The sequence below is a fragment of the Chiloscyllium plagiosum genome, unplaced genomic scaffold (assembly GCF_037043375.1).
Source record: "Chiloscyllium plagiosum isolate Xiang-an unplaced genomic scaffold, Cpla_swu_hap1 HiC_scaffold_21, whole genome shotgun sequence".
Classification (NCBI taxonomy): Eukaryota; Metazoa; Chordata; class Chondrichthyes; order Orectolobiformes; family Hemiscylliidae; genus Chiloscyllium; species Chiloscyllium plagiosum.
This window is the reverse complement of record NW_028270159.1, coordinates 29,770,301-29,787,915: the sequence shown is the minus strand read 5'-3', so window position 1 is coordinate 29,787,915 and position 17,615 is coordinate 29,770,301. Positions and strand designations below refer to the sequence as shown.

Below are 17,615 nucleotides of genomic sequence, written 5' to 3'. Positions count from 1 at the left end.
TACTAACTGTTCCAAACCATTGGATTGAGATTGACAGATTCCTTTGACCAACATCGCTGGGACCCCTTAACTGTTGACAGTCCCCCCGGGGGATAGCGACTACAGGATTTTGAAATATGGCCGATTGGCTGAAGCACTGTCAGTATATATGCTGCATAAGCTGCTGGTGCATGTTGCATTATGATACTGGCATAGTGTGGTGATGTATCATAACTTGTCCAGCCCCTTGATTCATTACAGCTGGTAATTATGACACGTTGCATGGCTCTGTATCTGAGTAACAGGTAAGACAAGATAGAAGTACAGTTAGGCTGTAAGTTATGAATGAGGAAATGTGCAAAAAGGTGTTGCATGGCATAGGTGCAGTGAGCATCCAACTAGGAGTAGAATCATAGAATCCCTACAGTGTGGAAACAGGCCATTTCGCCCAACAAGTCACACTGACCATTCCAAAGAGGGACCCACCTCATATTACTATACATTTACCCATGACTAATGCACCTAACCTACACATCCCTGAACCCCATGGGCAATTTAGCACGGCCAATTCACCGAGCTTGCACATCTTTGAATTGTAGGAGGAAACCAGAGCAAACCACACACACAGGGAGAATGTGCAAACTCCACATAAACTGTCAGCCGAGGCTGGAATTGAATCCAGGTCCCTAGTGCTGTGATGCAGCACTGCTAATCACTGAGCCACTGTGTCGAGTGACTGCAAGAAACCTAAGGTACTCCTTGCTCTGATGATTGTTCCCGTGCACAGAGTAATTTTGGCAACAGCAATACTATGGAAAGTGTAGGTGAGCTTCTAAGTGCAGTATTGAAGTGGAGAACTGTATTCTAATTGAGTTGGAGATGTTTTATGATGATGTGGTGAGGCTGGTGCATGTCCGATGCTCACCTTCATGTCTGAAGGATGCAGCCTGTCTCTGACCATGGAGCTTGCCCTGAGATGGTGGGGGCTGGTCAGGATGGAGACCCAGAGGAGCAGGATGCTCAGACTATCATGTCAGCCTCATCGAGTTTCTCTCCGCTGCCTGGGAAATGGCAAACTGTATAGAAACGAGACCAGACAACAGGGAGATGTTAGAGCATTAAATCGGCCCCTGGCCGCTCACTGGCGATTCTTGTCTCACTGTTCAAACTTTGGGTGGAAAATTACACTTGCTTTTCCTGTTGGTGAGAATCTCATTTTTCACTTTTTTTTAAGCGGGGGGGGGGGGGGGGGGTGGTGAATTGATCTGTGAGTACATATTTCAATCAAAAGAAATGAAGATTGTGTTTGAGCGTTGGTAAATCGATATTTAAATGTTTATTTAAAGCGGTGACATATCACACACATTGGTGACTTCTCCTCTGGCTCGCTTCTTTCAAGAGGAGTTTGCAGGGACAGTTTATCTCAGCTTGCTTCCATGTAATGCAAATACAGAGAGTAAAGATCTTCAGATCCAGAACTGTGTGCACACGTGGTTACAGGCTGCTGTGTGGAGGGGAGGAGTTGTAAACCTGGGCAGTTAAACGTACAGTTAATGGATCAGGCAGTGTGTAGAGAGTCTGGTCTCAAAGGGAGTGAAACGGATCGACCCTGTTCGACATAATCCGGTCACTGCTGGGCCCAGAACCGTGTCTCCTCTCCCTGGAGGACCAAGATTCCTGAAACCACTCTCACATGGCCCTGCAGCTGCAAGTACAAACTTTGAGCTTCTTAAAGGTAAGGGAGGCAGCTGAGAATCAAACTATTACTGGACAGTTTTTGAAAATCTCAGCCCATCTATATTTTTTAAAAAATCGAATGTGTAATTCTGACGAAGGATATGTTTGTACTGATTAGCAAACCTCGCCAATTAAATCGATTGTTTCAACGAAATTGATGGTCAATTAATTCTGAGTTTGTAAACGTCAGTGCATCTTCTGTGCCGCTCATGGCCATTTCTGTCAGAATTCATTGGGACCATTGATGTAGCCAGGTAGCAGCTCATCGCGTTGTCTGTGCTGAATAATAGTGAATACAAGACGCGGGTTTCCAGAAGGCAGGGCTATTGATTAGAAATTTAGGAACATGTTTTTCACCGACGAATAAAAATAAAATTGTTGAAACGAAAACGCAGACTTTCATTTAACAACCTCGAGTAAGGGTATTCCCACTAACCCTGGTAACATGGACCAAAGGGATAAGATCAAACTTGAGCCTAATAGGAAATATTCGGGCAAAGTTCGAGGTTGGGATCTGGAAAGAGAAGGGACTTTTGTATTCACTGAAATCCGGGCAAAGAATCCAGGAATTTGCAACCAGTTCACTTATAACCTAAACGAACATATAAGAAGTGTCTAATAATACATTGTCACAACTAATTCATTTATGTTTTGAAATATTAAATATTTTAAATCACAACACTTAATTCAGCAGTTTTATCTATGCAATACACTATGGTGGTTCATTGGTAGTTTGAAGAACACTAAAGTTGGAGGTGAAGATGGGAGTGAAACGGACAGCGAAGAAGGTTACCTCAGATTACAACGGGATCTTGATCAGATGGGCCAATGGGCTGAGGAGTGGCAGAATGGAGTTTAATTTAGATAAATGTGAGGTGCTGCATTTTGGAAAGACAAATCAAAGCAAAACTCATACACTTAATGGTAAGGTCCTGGGGAGAGTTGCTGAACAAAGAGACCTTGGAGTGCATATTCATAGTTCCTTGAAAGTGGAATTGCAGGTAAATAGGATAATGAAGAAGGCATTTGGTATGCTTACCTTTACTGGTCAGAGCACTAAGTACAGGAGCTGGGAGGTTATGTTGCAGCTGTACAGGACATTGGTTAGACCACTTTTGGAGTATTGCATACAATACTGGTTTTTCTGCTATAGGGAGGATGTTGTGAAACTTGAAAGGGTTCAGAAAAGATTGACAAGGACTTTGCCAGGGTTGGAGGGTTTCAGTAAGAGGGAGAGGCTGAATAGGCTTGGGCTATTTCCCTTGGAGTGTCGGAGGCTGAGGGGTGACCTTTATGGAGGGGCATGGATAGGATAAATAGACAAAATCTTTTCCCCAGAGTGGAGGAATCCAAAACTAGAGGGCATAGGTTTAAGGTGAGAGGGGAAATATATAAAAGGGATGTAAGGGGCAACCTTTTCACACAGATGGTGACACGTGTGGAATGAGCTGTCAGAGGAGGCTGGTACAATTACCACATTTAAAAGGCATCTGGATGGGTTTATGAATGGGAAGGGTTTAGAGGGATGTGCGCCAAATGCTGGCAAATGGGACTAGATTAATTTAGGATATCTTTTCGGAATGGATGAGTTGGACCAAAGGGTCTGTTTCCATGCTGTATATTTCTATGACTCAATTACTCTGTAAATGCATCAATGAATTAATTGCAGCAATGTATTTTAGTAATGTTCAGGTTTAGACATTGTGATTTAGTCATAAACTCTGTACCAAATTCTCAACATTTCTCAACATTTCAACTATCTTATTTCTTATTGTCAACACCATAAAAACAGATGATCTGAGCTTGTTGTGGGTAAATTGCTTGCTGCATTTCTGACAGTGCAGAAGTGACTATACTTCAGAAGTACTTCATTGCTGTAAGGGGAGTTGGGACATCACATGGTGGTGAAAGCTCTTCTTTATTTAACATAATATGAAGATAACCAAAGAATCTTGAAAAAATCTGAAGTGGCTGTCTTGCAACTATGTTAAAGTTTTCCAAGGAAAATTATAACTTCATAGAATCTCTACAGTGTGGAAGCAGGCCATTCAGCCCTTTCAGTTCTCACTGATCCTCTGAAGAGCATCCCACCCAAACTCTGGCTAAGCTTCCGGGCCTGCACATTATGGACAAGTTAGTATGGCCAATCCAGCTAAACTGCACATCTTTGGACTATGGGAGGAAAACCAAGCACCCAGAGGAAACCCATGCAGAGACAGAAAACACTTACAACCTCCACACAGTCATCCATGGTTGGAAGCAAGCCCAGATCCTTGGTACTATGTGGTAGCAGTGCTACCCACGGAGCCACTATGAGATTTAACAGCTATGAAACTCTGTGTACCCATGATGGAATTTTGTATGTAGATTGTTTATTTGTTTACACCTTAAAGACTTTCATGAGAATGTTTCCATTATAACAACAGCACTCATGTGAAAGATATTTCAATGTAAATTGTCAATGCAGCTTGAACATGCAGTTTATCAATGTAAAATGAATATTGCTGACAAGTACACATTTTGTTAAAGTTTTTTGTCTTTCATTATTCGGAACATCTGCAAGAATAAAGAGGAACAATATTTTATGCTGTATAGGAAGAGAGTGCTGATTGGTTGGCAAGTGGTCTGATTGGTTGAGGCTATGTCATTGAACATGCACAAATTAGATGACTAATAATTAACTGCCATTGATTGTTCAACGTTAAATCAGTGTCTACCATGCAGAGTCACTTGCTAACCAATCAGCGCTCTGTTGCTATGCAGTATAAATATTGCTTCCACTATGGCTTGCACAGTGGCTGTGTGGTTAGCAATGCTGCCTCACAGCACCAGGGTTCTAGGTTTGATTTCCAGCCTCAGGTGACTGTGTGCATGGAGTTGGCACATTCTCCCCGTGTCTGCGTGGGTTTCCTCCGGGTGCTCTGGTTTCCTCCCACAATCCAAAGATGTGCAGGTCAGGTGAATTGCCCATAGTGTTATGTGCATTAGTCAGAGAGAAATGGGTCTGGGTGGGTTACTCTTCGGAGGGTCGGTGTGGACTGGTTGGGCTGAAGGGCCTGTTTCCACACTGTAGGGAATCTAATCTAATCTTATATTGGTATTTACTTCTAACAAATGCAAGACCAAAACTTCAACAACATGTGTTTTTTCAATGGTACTCATGATTTTCCACTTCCAAATAACTAAATGTAAATCTAATTGATTTACAGATGATTTGTAAAGTATTTTTTTGAATATAGGTATTATACATCCTATTTCCAATATCCAGTACGGAACGACTTACTCACAATGGCTTTTAGAGTCATAGAGTCATAGAGATGTACAGCATGGAAACAGACCCTTCGGTCCAACCTGTCCATGTCGACCAGATATCCCAATGCAATTTAGTCCCACCTGCCAGCACCCGGCCCATATCCCTCCAAACCCTTCCTATTCATATACCCATCCAAATGCCTCTTAAATGTTGCAACTGTACCAGCCTCCACCACATCTTCTGGCAGCTCATTCCATACACGTACCACCCTCTGCGTGAAAACGTTGTCCTTTAGGTCTCTTTTATATCTTTCCCCTCTCATCCTAAACCTATACCCTCTAGTTCTGAACTCACCGACCCCAGGGAAAAGACTTTGTCTATTTATCCTATCCATGCCCCTCATAATTTTGTAAACCTCTATAAGGTCACCCCTCAGCCTCCGATGATCCAGGGAAAACAGCCCCAGCCTGTTCAACCTCTCCCTATAGCTCAAATCCTCCAACCCTGGCAACATCCTTGTAGATCTTTTCTGAACCCTTTAAAGTTTCACAACATCTTTCTGATAGGAAGGAGACAAGAACAGCATGCAATATTCCAACAGTGGCCTAACCAATGTCCTGTACAGCTGCAACATGACCTCCCGACTCCTGTACTCAATACTCTGACCAATAAAGGAAAGCATACCAAATGCCTCCTTCACTATCCTATCTACCTGCGACTCCACTTTCAAGGAGCTATGAACCTGCACTCCAAGGTGTCTTTGTTCAGCAACACTCCCTAGGACCTTACCATTAAGTGTATAAGTCCTGCTAAGATTTTCTTTCCCAAAATGCAGCACCTCGCATTTATCTGAATTAAACTCCATCTGCCACTTCTCAGCCCAATGGCCCATCTGGTCAAGATCCTGTTGTAATCGGAGGTAACCCTCTTTGCTATCCACTACACCTCCAATTTTGGTGTCATCTGCAAGCTTACTAACTGTACCTCTTATGCTCGCATCCAAATCATTTATGTAAATGACAAAAAGTAGAGGACCCAGCATCTATCCTTGTGGTACTCCACTGGTCACAGGCCTCCAGTCTGAAAAGCAGCCCTCCACAATCACCCTCTGTCTTCTACCTTTGAGCCAGTTCTGTATCCAAATGGCTGGTTCTCCCTATATTCCATGAGATCTAACCTTGCTAATCAGTCTCCCATGGGGAACCTTGTCGAACGCCTTACTGAAGTCCAAATAGATCACATCTACTGCTCTGCCCTCATCAATCGTCTTTGTTACTTCTTCAAAAAACTCAATCAAGTTTGTGAGACATGATTTATCACGCACAAAGCCATGTTGACTATCCCTAATCAGTCCTTTCCTTTCCAAATACAATGTTTTATAAGTCCCAACTCTTTTCTAACTCAACATTTGGGATCAGTTTCACCTATGCCCTCTATTTGTTTGTATTCAGCTTCTGAAACCTCTAAAGGAACTCCATCTTTTTCATATTAAATCTTATAATCGACTGGGATTATCGACATTTGAGGAGCCTGGTATGAGCAATCACCCAAGTGATTACCTCAATAATCATTGAGAATCTTAATACTTTCTGTTCATCTGAATTTACTGTTACTATTTATATTTGAATACCACCTTTTCATGTGCCATGGCATCCCAAGGTGTGTCACAGAAGCATAATCAGTCAAAACATTGCACAGAAGAAGATATCAGGCAGGATGATGAAGCTTAATCAAAAACACTGATTTGAAGCAGGATCTTAAAGAAGAAGAGAGAGGAAGAGAAGTTTAGTGAAGTGATTCCAGAACTCAGGGCCCTGAGAGCTGAAGACACAACTATGAATTGGGGATTGAAGGAAGTGAAAATTAGTGGGACTGGATTTGCAAGCATGTAGGGCTCTGAGATGTTGTAGGGTGGGGGTCTTGCAGAAACAGGAAGGGACAAGACCATGAAAATATTTGAACAGTTATGTAAGTGGGGTGTTGCTGTTCAGGTGCCAATGTAGACCAGTGGACAAAGGCATGTTAGGTGAGTGGGACTTGGTGCGAAATAGATGATGGTTGGCTGAGGAGCTGAAGTTTATGGGTACATTCAGAATGTGAGACTGGTTGTGGACCAATGGTAAAATGGAGGTGGCAATTGCACAGGTGAGTATCTGCAAAATGTGCTGAGGCAGAGTGAAGATGGGTGATGTTCTGAAGTTGTAAATCAATGGTCTTTCCGATGAAGAATATATGGGATTGGAATCAGATAGTAAACTGAGATAATCGAGCAGGCCTGAGGTACTGAATGGCCTACATCTGCCTGTAATTTATATGTTCAGCCTGAGACAATGGACAGTGAGGGCAATGGGATACTGCAAGGTATGCTCAAAGATGATCACCAGTTTCCTTCTACTCAGCATTGTTTAAGCATCACACCCCTTCCTGTTATAGACCTGACAGGGTTTGTTATTCCTGTGTTTACCTCCTGGGTTATGTCAGCTTCGAAATTCCTCTGTGCCCTATGACCACCTGTTTCTGAAGGTTACTATATTCTTCCCACAGCATCACTTCACCAATCTCCTCACAGGCTGTGTCAAGTATTATAAGAGAGATATCAATTTGCTTTAGGTGAAATAGGTTCCTCCTCTGTTAAAATTGATTTTTTTATTATTATTTCTGTCTTTTAAGTCGCAAATTGTAAACACTTAGGTTGCATGTAATTAACTTACAGAGGTGATTTCCACGACATGTTTTATGTAACCAATTCATTAACGTGTTCTTAAAAAAAATGCAATTATTTTTATTTGTTCAACAGATGTGGGTATTACTGGCCAGGTCAGCATTTGTTGCCCATCCTTAATTGCCTTGGAATTGAGTGGCTTGCGAGGCCATTTCAGAGGTCAGTTAGGAATCAACCACATTGTTGGGGGTCTGGACTCACATTAGGTCAGAACAGGTAGGAACAGCAGATTTCCATCCCTAAAGGAACTAGTGAACCAAATAAACTTTTATGACAAACAATGTGGCTCCGTATAACTCATAGAAAGTATTCTTCCCTTCTTGTGAAACGTGATAGTTGTGTTGTTCCAATTTCTAAACAAATGCCGTGCCAGGTTGGAAAGAGATTTTCAATTAAAAAAAAGCCAAACAACTGCAGAATGTAGAAACCAGAAACAAGATTGGAAATTTCTGGAATAATTCCACAGTTCTGGTAGCATCTGTGGAGAGAGAAACAGAGTTAATGTTTTGACTCTTCTTCAGAATGTGTTCTGAGAGCAGTCCTGAAGAGTGTTTCAATATTCGTTATTGTAGGTTTGTAGAGATTTACAACATAGCCTTTCATTTGTGTGCAAATGAGACACACCCATTGTGTCTGTGTTATGCTGAGTCCTCTTATAATTAGCCAAGTCCTCACTGTTGTCAGCACCTTATAATGTTGGATACGATCTGAGGCATTTTTGGAATTTTGTTGCCCCATCATTCTCACAGGGAGTAGTGTAAGCAACTGATACCAAAGGATGCCCATGCAATGTTTTAGGCAGAAAGTGTGCTCAATTGTGATGAATAGTAAATAGGATTATTATATATTAGTGGCTAACTACATTACATCAAAGATACATGATCATCCCTTCTGAGATTCTAGGCTCAATTTAAGAGTGAGAGAAAATTTTGTGACCAAAACGTTCTCTTATAGTGTGTAACAAGCACAGAACAAAGCAGAATCAGTTGACTGCTTCAGAAGTAGTCCTTTATATCTTGCTGGGCAGAGCCTCTCTCAGGAATTTAATTAACTCTTTCAGATACTAAATATTTTATACAAAAAAATCCAGATCCTGACCACCATCTGGGTAAAAAGAATTCCCTCTAACCCTGTTACCCTACGTTTATGCCCACTGGTTATGTGTGCTCCAAACAAAGGGACACGGCTCTTTTAATCCACTGTATCGAAAGTCCTCATTATTTTATAGACTTCAGTTATGTCTCCCAGTAATCTAATCTTTTTCAAAGAAAATAACCTGAGCCTATCCAATCTCTCCTTATAACTTAACTTCCCCAATCTGGGCAACTTCCTCATAAATCTTGACAGTACCATCTCAGCACAATCACTAACCAACAATAACTAATCTTTTATATAGTTCCAGCATTAACTTCCTGCTTTTATCTTCTGTGCCTCAGCTAATAAAGGCAAGTATCCTGTATGCCTTCTTGACCATCTTATTGACTTATCCAGACACCTTTAAGGATCTGTGGACTAGCATTCTGAGATCTTTTGATCTTCTACTGTTCCCTGTAACCTACCTTTTATTGTATATCCCTGCACCTTATTAGGCTCTCCCATTCCCACACTTCTCCGGGATGTAATTCCATTTGTCACTGTTCTGTTCATCTGATACTGCATTCCAAAGCTTTCTTCCTCATTGCCAACCTGGCAGCCAATTTGGGGATTATCTGTAAACTTCCTAATCGTCTCCTTACATCCAAATCCAAATTATTCATACGTACCACAGAAAGCAAGGGGGCCTAGTGCTGAGCCGTGTAGAATCCCACCGGTCATTAACTTACATTAATGATCTGGATGAAGGAACTGAGGGCATTGTTGCTAAGTTTGCAGATGACACAAAAGTGAAGAAACAGATAATGTGGAGGAAGCAGGGAGGCTGCAGAAGGACTCAGAACAGGCAAAGAAGTCCCACGTGGAATATAATGTCAGAAAGTTTGAGGTTATACACTTTAGTGGGAAGAAAAGAGGCATCAACTATTTTCTAAATGGCACAAAGAGACTTGTAATTCCTAGTTTAGGATTCTCTTAAGGTTAACATGCAGGTTCAGTTTGCAGTTAGGAAGGCGAATGCAGTGTCAGCATTCATTTCAAGAGAGCTAGAATACAAGAGTGGAAATGTAGTGGTGATGCTCTGGTCAGACAGCATTTGGAATATTGTGAGCAATTTTGGGTCTGTTTCTAAGGAAGGATGTGTTAGCCTTGGAGAGAGTTTCAATCTCACTATCTCTCGATGATGCTTCTATATATTATTACATTATAATCACAAACAACATTAATGAAATATCTTAAATGAAAGATAGAAAACTGAATTAAACTAAGATTTCTTTCAGGCCTGATAACACTTCTGGGAGTATGGAATGAATCTCCTGACAAGAAAGGAGCCTGAATTAACATCTGTTTCTCCACCATGAATTACTCTTTGACTAGTTATAAACTGACTCAATTTGCCAGATGAGCTTGCTTGCTGCTCTTTAATTGTCACATCAATGCTCACACTATTGAGAAAGAAAATCAACTTCAAGCCAATGTCCAGGTTGATTCTATTTTATTTCAACAGGTTGATTTATCTCTCATCAATTACTTGGATTGTACAGATCCTTCATTAATACAGTGAATACCATTAAATTTTTACATTTGTTATGGTTTAGCATGAGAGAAAAGCAAATTAATATTCAACTTCCAATCACACTACATTTCATCTCATTTGTTCTAACCTGTGTTGGTCTGAGAGTAATAACCACCTACAGTCTCTCAACATTGAATGGTGAATAGTCAGATCTTGAATGTAATCACATTCCTCCTACCTCTGTAGGTGGTGTTTGCCAACTAAAACACCAGTTTAAGCGATCGTTTACTGCCTTGGCATAAATTAAACTTCACTCATCATCAAATCATTATTTATCATTTAGATCTAACTGATCCATAATTCCACAACTGGCAAAGATAGGTTTCTTGAAAGAAAAGAAAATGTGCAATGTGAGAGCATAGAAGCGAGCTTGATAGGTCAGCACAGTGATATGATAAAACCGGCTATTAATCTTTCAAATCACATCAATTGACATAAAAGCCTTTGATTTTATTTTGAAAAGTAAAAATAAGATGGACACTTTAAATTGGTTACCAAGGCCACCTGATTTGAAATACCTAGTCTCAACAGAAATTTACAAAGGAACCTCTAAATAACGTGGCAATTGTATTCAAATTGGATCGAATAATGGGAAATGGAATATAATGGCAAATGCATATTTATGGGCTGGAAGAAGGTTTGTAGTAGAATTCAGTATTGTGACTTTTGCTTTTTATGCTACATATTAATATTCTAGATTTTGGTGTGCAGGTGACAATTTTAAACTTTGTGGATGATCTGAAACTTGAAAGCATTGTAACCTGTGAAGAGGATAGTAGAGAATTCCAAAAGGACATAGACAAGTTGGTGAAGTAGACAGATAGATGGGCATATGGATGGCGGATGAAGTTCAGTGCCAAGAAGTGTGTGGTGATGGTTTTTGGTCAGATGAATATGGACGTGAACGTAAAGTAGGAGGTACAATTACTTAAGGATGTACAGGAACTGAGGATAGGAATAAATTATTGCAGATGTTGGAATATGTACTGAAAACAAAAAAATGCTGGAGATCACAATGGGTCAGACAGTGTCCATGGAGATGGAGCAAGCTAACATTTCGAGTCTAGATGACTCTTCATCATGGCTGAAGTGAAGTGTGACGGGGACAGTATTTATGCTATACTTGGGGGTGTGGCGATGCAGGGCCAGTGGGTGTAGGGTGCTGATGGAGAAAAGATGTTGATAGTTTAGATTAACTGATTGGAATGTGAGACTGGCAGAACAATGGTGTCTTTTGTTGTCTTGTTCTGCCATTGTCACATTTCGATCACTTAATCTGAACTATCAACATCTTTTCTCCATCAGCACCCTACACCCACTAGTCCGACCTCCCCCAAACTATAACTTAAATGCTGCCCGCTCCACACTTCATGTCAGCTCTGATGAAGAGTCATCTAGACTCGCGGCATTAGCTTGCTCTTTCTCCACGGACACTGTCTGACCCACTGTTATCTCCAGTATTTGTTTGTTTTCAGTACAGGAGCAGAGGGACCTGGATGTTTATGGTATAGTTTGCTGAAGGTGGCAGGATAGATGGATATACAGTAAATCTGTATCTGGGCTTTATTCATAGGAAAATCAAGTAAAAGAGCAAGAACATGGAGGTTGTGGTAAATTTATGAAAGACTCATGTTAAATCTCAGCTAAAGATGGGCTACGGTGAGATTCGTGGTAGGATCAGCTGAGAGCGTGGTGATGCTTATCTCAATGTCAGGAGCATCTCTCTCCCACCTTTTATGATTTTGCCGTGCAGTAATGAGTCTCTCGCTGGGCTGTGGTGAGAGGCCAATTAAAGGGATTATAACTTGTTAAACGCCTTACTAACTCTCAACTTGCCTCATTAATATTCAACTTTCTGTCTTACCAAGTGCGCCGAATAAACACGATGCTGAGAAATCTCAACATGGCAATCTCAGCGGGTATGTGGTGGCTTCAGCTGGCCGCTGGCAGTGAGGAGCCGCCATATTACTGAACACAAAACAGCACTTCAGGGCACAATTCATGGCCACAAACCACTTGCACCCCTCATCCACAAAGATTGGCACCTGGCGTTTACCAGTCCCTGATCCCAGTCTGTATTTGTTTCCTTTGTGTGCACTTCTGCTGGCTCAGGTTTGGACTTGTCTGACTGCTTGCCTGTATGTGTTGTTCCCCTACTCAATAATGACAAGTTAGATGTGACCACTGGGCACTGGGAAAAGAATGGGCACTCAATCAGGGACTTCAGGTGGAATGTATCTAAAAGTAGGTAAAATATGTGGCCTGGTGATTAAGCAGCGACTTTGGTGAGATAACAGACTTAGATATGTGAAGGGGTATCAGCCATGCCAACTATGTACTGTGGCACCATGGCTTTGTAGTTGCTATTATGTTGCCAGTGAGGGGCAATGGCAGATTTCCGATGCTTTGTCGAGTGCGTAAATGGCATTGGCACAAGTGATGTCAGTCTTTCTGCAGTTGAATGCTGAGTGGTGACTTGTTATGCATGATAAGATGGGGCTAGAAATGGGCATCAGAAATGCCAATGGGGCAGGGTGAGTAGTTAATGAGGTGTATTTGGTAAAACATGACAAAGAATCTCACTAGGCTTTGCTGTGAGATTCCCTCCAAAAATCTTTATGCAACTTGCATTTTGCTAAACAGATGTAAAATTCAGCTCTGTATGCGTGGTGTGAATGCATTCGTGTGAGAAGAGAAGAAATATATAAACATGGTTTTAGTGTGAGAAGCTTCAGTAATGAGGACAGATTGGAGAGTTTGTGACTGTTCTTGGAGAGAAGAAGGCTTAGAGGAGATCTGATAGAAGTTTTCAAAATTATGAGTGATCATGAAGAGTAGATCATAGAATTATAGAACCCCTACAGTGCGAAACAAAGCCATTCAGCCCATCGTGTCATACTGACCCTCCAAAAAGCATCCCACCCAGACACAGCCCCTCACCCTAACCCTATAATCCTATAGTTACCATGGCTAATCCATCTATCCAGTACATCCCTGGACATTACAGGGCAATTTTGCATCGCCAATCCATCTAAGCTGCACATCTTTGGACTGTGGGAGGAAACTTGAGCACAGGGAGAACGTGCAAGCTCCACACAGACAGGTCCTGCTGAAACAGCTCCCACTTATAAAAGGATCGAGAAGGCAAATTTAAAGGGGTTTATAAATTTTGTTATGTTACAAAACTTAAATATCATAAAATATAATAAATACAAAATAGAAATATTATGTAACGTTTTCACATGGTGAATGGTTTGAGTCTGGAATGCATTGGTAGTGTGATACAGATAGAGTCAATTAAGGCCTTCAGAAGGGCATTGGATAATTATTTGGGTGGAAGTAATAGGCGAGGGTCTGGGGAAAAGGCAGGAGAATGATGCAAAGTTACGGTGCTCATTTAGAGAATTAGTGCAGACATGATGGGCTATTTGGCCTCCCTTAGCAACACTTGGTGATTCTGGAAACATAACTATTGTTGCAAACAAATGACCAAAACTGGAAACCATGCAATAGCACTGAGATAATAATTAATCCATAACTCCCCACAGAATGTACCATCACCTGTCTCTCATTTTGCAATTCTCAAGCTGGAACCCTAGCTCTGTTATAGAATGAGATATAGCACAGAGATAGAGAATTCAAATATAAGGGAACTTCAAGGACCATAGCATCCAGTTTGGAAAAAAGACATGACAATTTGAAAAGACTGTCTCCAGAAGAAAAACTGGTTTTGCAGGCTTCACCAGGGATCTTAATGGTCAACTTTGGAACTTATAACTCTTTCACTTAAGAATTGTAATTGGTTTCAATTCCACCTCCCCTCATACTGTACAACATTCTGTTTGCTTAGATGGTAGTGTATGTATGGACGTGATATGCAATTGGGACAGATTTTACCTTCTAGTAAAGTTTGTACTTTCACTGAGAGAGTTTGCATAAAAAAAAATGAACTACTTAATTTAGATTACCTCAAGTGATGAGGCAGGATTGCTTTCCTACAGTATGACATGTGGTGAAGTACATAAAGTCATACAGCATAGAAACAGACCCTTCGGTCCAACCAGTCCATGCTGAACATAATCCCAAACTGAACTAGTCCCACCTGCCTGCTCCTGGCCCATATCCATCTTAGCCTTTCCTGTTAATGTACTTATCCAAATGTCTTTTAAATATTGTAACTGTGCCTGTAACCACCACTTCCTCAGAAAGTTCATTCCACTTGGGAACCACCCTCTGTGTAAAAAGTTTGCCCCTCACCTTTTTTAAATCTTTCTCCTTTCATCTTAAAAATGTGCCACCTAGTCTTGAAATCCCTTATCCTAGGGAACGGCACCTACCACTAACCCTATCTACACCCCTCATGATTTTATAAATCTCTTTAAGGTCACCTCTCAATCTCCTATCCAGCCTCTCCTTATAACTCAAACCTTCCATATCCGGCAACATCCTTGTAAATCTCTTCTGAACTCTCTAACTTAATAATATCTATCCTAATATAGGGTGACCAAATTGGACACAAATTAAAAAGCACACCTTTTTTATAAATTCAAACTGCATTATACCAATCTCAGGAATGGAAAGACAGGAATTTATTCACCCCCTCAGAACTTGGTCATAACAATAGGTACATCTCAGCAAAATCGATGGGAACTTTATTTACCCCCCAAACCCCACAGTTTTTGAGGGGGACAATCCCCACAGTGATGGTAGGAACTCACCTGGCAGTGCACTCACCAGAGTATGTGCATTAATTTGGTAAGGATTACCCAATTGCCGTGGGAATGATGGGATATTAGAGAGCGCAAGCTTGCTTTATTTTTGGCTGGCTGCTTCAGTCTTTGATTGGGGACAGGAGCTCTTGTACTCTGAAATAAATTTGAAAAGTGAGGTGCACTGGAGGTGAAAATGGCTCAGCGCAGAGTCTCATCAATACCTCAGAGAGCCAAGCTTCTTTGATCTTAGTGATCAAAGAGATTTTTAGTTCAGTGGAGACTACAGTAGGAGCTCTAAAGACTATCAAACATGTTTAACACATTTTGAGACTTCCATATAAAAAAACTCTATCAAAAGAAATGAAAATGAGTAGAATAAGAATTAGTTGAGATCAACTATGCAATAGCACTGAGACAATCATTGCAGAATATTACTTATTTGTGGAATTGCTATTATTTTAGAAATAGTCTTTTTTGATTTGTGTCTGACTGTAAATATATTTAAATCTTTATATTATTTCAAATACTTTTTTTAAAACTGCGTGCAATGAGAAGTAATGTCTAATTGCATAATAACTTGTAAATGTAAATACTGTTTTTATAGAGCAATTCAAGAGGCTGTCGTCTCTCTTGTTTCTAACTTGCACAAAGATGTGTAGCCACCATTCAAAAGGCAGAAATGAATACATTATGTATAATGATCAAAATGGAAAGAAGCTGGAAATCCAGATTACATTGCATTTTTACAAAAATGCTGTAACTTTGTTTTATTTTCATTTAAAATACTGTCTCTTCTTTTTGCCTAATGACATTGGGAACCAAGGACTCACCTGTTGCTATTAAAAGCTCTTTTGTCATACAAATTCAAAACTCATTTCTGTATGAAACGAGAGGTTCGTACAGAATAGACATGTGCGATGAACAGCATTTCCAGAGGTTTTCTCCTTTCATGCACGTTAGTTTCCATGGCAGCACAATACCTTTGCCTTACCCTGGGTGTGAAAGTAATTCATAAATTCAGTGCATGTAGTGTCTTATATTGCAGAGAATTAAAGGTTGCAATGAACATCAGTATTAAAAAAAAACAGTATTTTTTTTCTTTGTATTTGCAGACTGCTTGTGTTGTTCAGCACTCCCTAACCAACAGACTTTTGCAGTGCTGCTTGAGCAGCTTACTACAAGTGATGAAGGACAAAGCTCAGTATGTTCATGGGAAGTGTTGAACTTCCTGCCTAGGAATGAAGGCTGACCTCTAGTGAAGTTACAGATGTATGGAAAAGGTTTCTTCTATGTGCAATATGCAATGGAGTCTTAAATGTATGTGCAACTCCTGTTGGAATATCAAAACACTGTTGCACTGCAGAGCAGATCTGAAAATTTGACATCGATGCATGATTTTCAGTTTGAGTACTGCCATCTCAACAATCAAGAACAAGGAAGATACATTTGCCTTTGCAGTGCAGGAAACAAAACTACCATGCTGTGCACAGTAAGCTAGGAGAGAGTGAGGACTGCAGATGCTGGAGACCAGAGTTGAAAATTGAAGGGCTTATGCCTGAAACGTCGATTCTCCTGCTCCTCGGATGCTGCCTGGCCTGCTGTGTTTTTCCAGCACCACATTTTTCAACTGTGCACAGTAAGCACCCACAAGGAGCGATGAAACAAGTAATCGGGATGCTGTACAACACAAGCAGTCTTAGGTGTGGCTTGTCTAAGTATTGGGTAGAACACATCCTATTTCACTTTGAAGACCAGTGCAATCTTTTACATCCACCTAAGAGACAGGGCCCTCAGTTTAATGCCTCATTTGAAAGGTAATGTCACATCCTGAGTGCCACCCTGCAGGGTCAGCCCAGCGATTACATGTTCCAGAATCTGGAGTGGGTCCTGAAACTATGATCTTCCAACTCAATGGCAAGATTATTACTACTAAACCAAGGCTGACTCAGACGTGTGAGTAACACCTGTGTTTAGGTGTTTTGTAGAGAAAAATAAGGTGCATGGTTTGATTCCAAAGATGTCTTTAATAACAGAGCAGATCTCTGCCAGATAGAGCTTTGGAGCAGATGCCTCTACCCCTTTTGAATGTAGTAAATACTATTTCAATCTTTTGACAGATTAAAGGGAATAAAGGAACAATAAAAGAAAAGAAATGTTCTCTGACAAGAATGTAACCAATTCCAGGAAATAACCAAACTGCTCTAAAGGGTAGGTAAAGCTTAAAGTAGCAGTTTCTGCTACTCCCACACTACATTTTTCAATGTTCCTCTACCAGGAATAAGACAAAAGCAGCAAGTCACACTTTAACATAAATACACAGAAATGTAAATATATTGTTAATCACACGCTACTTAGGAAAATAATACGGGGTTGTGTGACACAAAATTAAATAAAACATGCAGCACTGAAACAAACCATTCAACCCAACAAGTCTCTGCTGGTATAATCCCAGAAATTGCTGGAGAATCTCAGCTGGGCTGTGGATAGAGAAACAGAGTTAACATTTTGAGTCTGGTATGACTTCTTCAGAACCAAAGATGTGTC

At 40.7% G+C, this 17,615-nt stretch overlaps 1 protein-coding gene across 1 annotated transcript in view; it reads left to right on the top strand.

Annotated features, from left to right (window-relative positions):
- The first annotated feature begins 1,578 nt into the window (after positions 1 to 1,578).
- The window catches only part of LOC122564812 (uncharacterized), a 107,387-nt gene continuing 91,350 nt past the window's right edge, over positions 1,579 to 17,615 (top strand). The window contains exons 1-2 of the mRNA XM_043720095.2: positions 1,579 to 1,714; positions 17,189 to 17,279. The gene's annotated coding sequence lies outside the window, so the exon portion shown is untranslated. The remainder of the gene's footprint in view (positions 1,715 to 17,188; positions 17,280 to 17,615) is intronic.